This window comes from Crocuta crocuta, unplaced genomic scaffold (genome assembly GCF_008692635.1).
Source record: "Crocuta crocuta isolate KB4526 unplaced genomic scaffold, BGI_CrCroc_1.0 scaffold330, whole genome shotgun sequence".
Classification (NCBI taxonomy): domain Eukaryota; kingdom Metazoa; phylum Chordata; class Mammalia; order Carnivora; family Hyaenidae; genus Crocuta; species Crocuta crocuta.
Window position 1 is genome coordinate 3,882,550 of NW_027530521.1, and position 5,492 is coordinate 3,888,041.

Sequence of the window (5,492 nt, forward strand, 5' to 3'; positions counted from 1 at the left end):
CCCCCCCCCCAGATTATTTTAAAGATCAATAACATTTCAGGCATGACTCACCCCGGCATAAAACCTCGGGCTCTCAGTATGTTCTTTCAAAAGTTACTCATGTTCCTTCATGGCCTCAGTCAACAGCATTCTCTGTGTCTTCCCTCCCACCTGGCTGCCCTCAGCACCTGCCTGGCCCCTGAGCATGCTCCCCTCTCCCCCCCACCCCAACAATACTGTCTCCTCTCTCCCTGCACTTGGGACTCCTCAGAGAGACCTCCCTGCCCCCGCCTGAAAGAGCTCCCCAGCCCCTATCACACTCCTCTGTGCTGCTCTTCCCTTCCTCACAGTGGTGATCAGTACATAAGGGGATCCTCTGTGTGTGTTTGCTGGTCATCTGTCTTCCCACTAGAAGGTACATGAATGAAGACAAGGACTAAGTCCCACCTACTGGGCACATAGTAGGTGCTCAATGGGTATTTACAGAAGCATTGATAAATAAAAGCAATTAACTTTTTTTCTTAAGAATGTTCTTAACTCAGGGGTGCCTGGGTGGCTCAGTCGGTTAAGTGTCCAACTTCTGCTCAGGTCATGATCTCATGGTTTGTGGGTTCGAGCCCCGCATCGGGCTCTGTGCTGTCAACTAGCTCAGAGCCTGGAGGCTGTCTTCAGATTCTGTGTCTCCCTCTCTCTGACCCTCCCCTGCTCATGTTGTCTCTGTCTCTTTCTCAAAAATAAATAAAACATTAAAACAAATTTTAAGAAAAGAATGTTCTTAACTCACACTTGGCCTTCTGCTTCTCTTTAACTAATTCCAAGTAACTGAGTTTTGCCGGGAGCACCTTTATTTAAAACCCTCTAACAAAGCTCTTCTCCTCTATGCCTTCTTAAGTCCCTTGAGAGCTTGGAGGAGAGGACATAAGATCACTTCCATGGAGGAACAGAGGGATAGAGAGCAAGAGGCTGTGGGTGGAGGCCGCACCATCGGCTCAGACCCCACCAATGTGGAGAGAATGCCTCGGAAGACAACCCCCTCCCAGCATCCGGCCCCCTCCTGGGCAGCTGCACCCAAGGGCTGACGGACTAAGGAAAGGCCTGCCCTGGGCCCTACCTAGAATAGCTCTGCAAGGTCACCCCATCCTTGGAGTGATCTGGGCTCTGGGTAAGAGGTCGGCTGTGCCACAGCCCACCTCTCCCTCCCTCCTCTTCCCTCCCGCGGCGTGGATCCCCCAGATACCCTTTAATTATGGCCCTGCACACCTATCTCCTTCTCAGAGCTGGCTCCCGGGCACCTAGTCCACAAGAGGAGGAAAGACTTCCAGGCCCCCTGGCTCCCAGGCCCCCATGAGAGGGTGGGCTACTGGGCGCCCAGGTCCCTGTCGGAGTGCTGGGGACTCTATGCTCAGAGGGTGCATTTTTACTTCCTCCCCCATGTGAGATCTCACACACACACACACACACACACACACACACTAAAGAAAGCAGGTAAAGCAGCAATAAGTTGTATGAAGAAAAGTTTAGAAACGGCGGAAGTGGTCGGGAGGGTCTGGGGTGGGGAGGCCTAGTTCTAGAAGTGGTCAGGAGGGTCTGAGGTTAGACAGGGGGCCCGGAGAAGGCCTCTGGGAGAGAGATGAAGGGGAAGGATGAGGGGAACTAAGGGTCCAGCGCAGTGCACAGCCCTCCACTGCTCAGGCCGTCACCCTGTGAACTAGGAAGGGGGGTTTTGGTGAACATGCAGCCCCCCCTGCCCCGATCGTACCCACCATGCTCCAGTGAGCTATGTCACCAAAGCCTTGTCAGCAAATGGATTCCAGCTACTCCACACCCTGAAAGTCACAAACAGACCACTGCCCCTCCCCTTGCAGATCCTTCCCTGGGGCGTTTTGAATGGAATTGGGAAGAGAAAAGCCGGCTGTGAAGGTGCCCCCCCCAAGCCACAGGGAGGGGGTGCAGCAGAAGGGGCTGGGGCAGAAGGAAGCCAGCCTGGCCTCAGAATCCCACCCCTGACTGCCAGCGAGCGCAGGCACCAGACACCCTCCCCGTCCAGGCATTCTGCCAGGGCATCCCGGACGAGGCTGCTGAGCAGAGGGTCTCCAGGGCTTAGCTTCTGGGCTGGCCTCCCGGACCTCAGAGGGCAAACTATGAGCGTAAGAGCAGGAGACATGAATTGCTTCCTATGAAACACCCATGGCTGCTGGGCGATGGGAGGGAGTTGTTGGCTAAAACTGGAAGGGGCGTGTATAACCTCGCCCTGGGAGAAAGCGGTTTTCCCTCAGTGTATCAGCATTGATCAAAAATGCCCTTATAAACAGGATGATTTTAAGTGATGAAAGCTCACAAAAATAGTACATGCACCGTAAGGTGAGGGTATGAAACTATTACCATCGAGGAAGAACAGAAAGTACAAAAGAGTAACGGTGGTACATGGGTGACCTTCTCTTTTTGTTCTTGGCTTTTTTTGGTATTTTGTATTTCTCATATTTTCTACGATGAGCAAATATTTCTTTTTTTTTAATGTTTAAATTTACTTTTGAGACAGCGAGAGAGCAGAGGAGGGGCAGAGAGAGAGGGAGACACAGAATCTGAAGCAGGCTCCAGACTCCATACCATCAGCACAGAGCCCGAAGCGGGTGGGTACGATCGGGGCGGGGGGGGCTGCATGTTCACCAAAACCCCCCCTTCCTAGTTCACAGGGTGACGGCCTGAGCAGTGGAGGGCTGTGCACTGCGCTGGACCCTTAGTTCCCCTCAAGCTCACGGACTGTGAGATCATGACCTGAGCCGAAGTCAGACGCCTAACGGACCGGGCCACCCAGGTGCCCTGCAGATATTACTTTTATAGAAACAAAGCATGTGGATTTTAAGAGAGATGGCAGCAAGTGGGGTGGTCTCAACTGGTGGAGCCAGAAGCTTCCTTTTCAGGGGTTTAGGGTTAGTCACGTGAGAACATTCCGAGAAATGGCCTCTTTGTCTCAACCAATGTACAGAACTAGCTCAAACACAGGACACACTAGGTGGGCCTAAAGCTCTGAGTACCTGCAGCTCTTTTTCTTGGCATGAAAGGCCAGGATTGCCACACCCAGGACCTCCGCCCCAGCCCCCTGGGAGATGTCACCGGGTCTCATCCAGCTTTGGTCTGAATTAGGCTTGAATGTGATAGAAGCCACGAGAGATTTGCTGTGGCCAGCCATACACCATCCAGAGAGCACCAGGGCTCCTCCTTGGTCCTTTACCCAGACTCAAGGGAAAGCAATTGGAAACATTCCTTACATGGAAACCATAACAACAATAATTAGTACCAAAAGGCTTTCCTAATGAAACCCCAGATCACAGTCTCTCACACTGAAGGCTAAAGCCGGGCCAGACAGTTAAAAGAATGAAAACTTCTTACCAGACCAGATGACCTTGGAGAACAGGAGGGGCTCAGAGCTGGGAGAAGAGCAGTCCTTCCTTTTATTGGTGAAAACCCCACCTTCTCCACCAGGAAGTTGTATTCATTTTACGTTCGGGTTTCTTTTGTTTTTTGGGTTTTTTTTTTTTTTTAAGGCATTAAGTAGATGGTGTTTCATCAACCCCTGTGAGCACTGTCTTAAGCAGATAAACAAGTCTCCCCCTCTCCCGAAAGGATGGGGTGGTGAGAGATAAGGTGCCTCCCTGCCCAGGCAGGAACAAAATCCACATGTAGGTGTGGGCAAAGGTACCCTGGCAGTGGGGAGGCTGAGGAGGGAGCTTCTGGGCCCCTTGCCCCCAACACCCTGCCAGGACCTCAGAAGAGCCTCTGTTATGCAGTGACCTGTATGAGCCCATAGTATTCATTCTAATTTTTTTCTTCTAACCATATTTCATGAGTGCCTTACAAAAACACTTGACAAAATAGCAGGCCAAGGACAGACCTCGATTGTCTTGGGCTGGACCTTCCTAGAGGCAAGTAAAGGAGAGATTCTTCCCATCCAGTGACATGTGCATCGTTATTACTGCCATCAGAATGGGGCATATGCTACGTGTTGTACGAAAATGACGTCATTTGGTACCCACAGCAACCCTAAGAACACTATCCTCCCCATTTTACAAATGAGGAAAATGGGGCTCAGAGACATGAAGTGCCTTGCTCAAGGTCACACAGCCGGTGAGCATTGAGGTCAAGATTCTAACCCAGTCAATTTGGCTACACAACTACAGACCACTGTTATATTGAGAGAGAATGAGAGACAGAGAGAGAGACATAGAGAGATGTCTCCAATCAGTCCTGGTGAGCTCCTTAGGCAGGACACCCAGTATATTCGTTCCCAATTGTTGCTGCAACAAATCACACAAACTTGGAGGCTTGAAACAACACAAATGTATTATTTTAGAATGTGGAAGGAGGGCAGAAGCCGACAACAGGTCTGGCAGAGCTGCCTTCCTTTTGGAAGGCTTAAGGGAAAATCCATTTCCTTACCTTTCCACCTTCCGCAGGCTGCCCCGTCCTTGGCTGGTGGCCTCCACCAGCATCTACAAAGCCAGCAAAGGCCAGTGGTGTCTTTCTCATGATGCCTGTTGCTTGGTTCTTATTCTTCTGCCCCCCTTTGCCGATGTCAAGACCCTGCCATTACATTGGGCTATTTAGGTAATCCTGGATAATCTCTTTATTTCAAAGTCATCTGATTAACATCCTTACTTCCACCTGCAGCCTTAATTCCCCTCTGTCTTGGAACAGAATATATTCTTCACAGGCTCTGGGGAGAAGGTCCCGGACATTTGCTTGAAGGGGATACGTTACTCTGCCTACCAAGCTTAGGGAGGCAGTGACTTCAAGGAGCCACCAAACTCAGGATCTGGTTTTCACCCACCCAGTGAAGAAACCGACTCATCCTGACCAAAATCCCCAAGAGACCGAATCCTAGGCCAGGAACGTCAATGATCTGTCACAGCTGGAAGCGTGCTGTCCTGATAGGTCAGAAAGACCCAGCATGAGGATTATTTTCCCAAACCTATTTATGGTTCCTTTACAAAAGGAATATCCGCTCGTGCAAAATATTCAAACATTACAGAGGCGTGTGACCACGAGGCACCGTGATGTGTTCATGGGAACCTGCCTTGCGCTCTCAGCAGGCACACAGCTCGCCCTCTTTTCCCAATCTTCCCTGTAGGCCTGTGTGGCCACGTGACACGTTCTGGCCGATGGGGACACACGGGGGTGAAGGGCACTGCTTGCAAGCCTGGCCCTAGGAAGCCTCCTCCTGGGACACCCGGTAAGGAAAATGGGAGCGCTCAGGATGGATTTGGAACTCAGCGTCACTGCTTGGAGGAGAGAAGTGCATGGGTCAGGACACCTGCTTTTTTATTTTTTAGTTTTTTTAATGTTTACTTATTTTTGAGAGAGAGAGTAGAGCACGAGCAGGGGAGGGGCAGGATTCGTAGCAGGCTCCATGCTCCCAGCTGTCAGCACAGAGCCTGACGTGGGGCTCGAACCCATGAACTGCAAGATCATGCCCTGAGCCGAAGTCAGAGGCTTAACTGACTGAGCTACCCAGG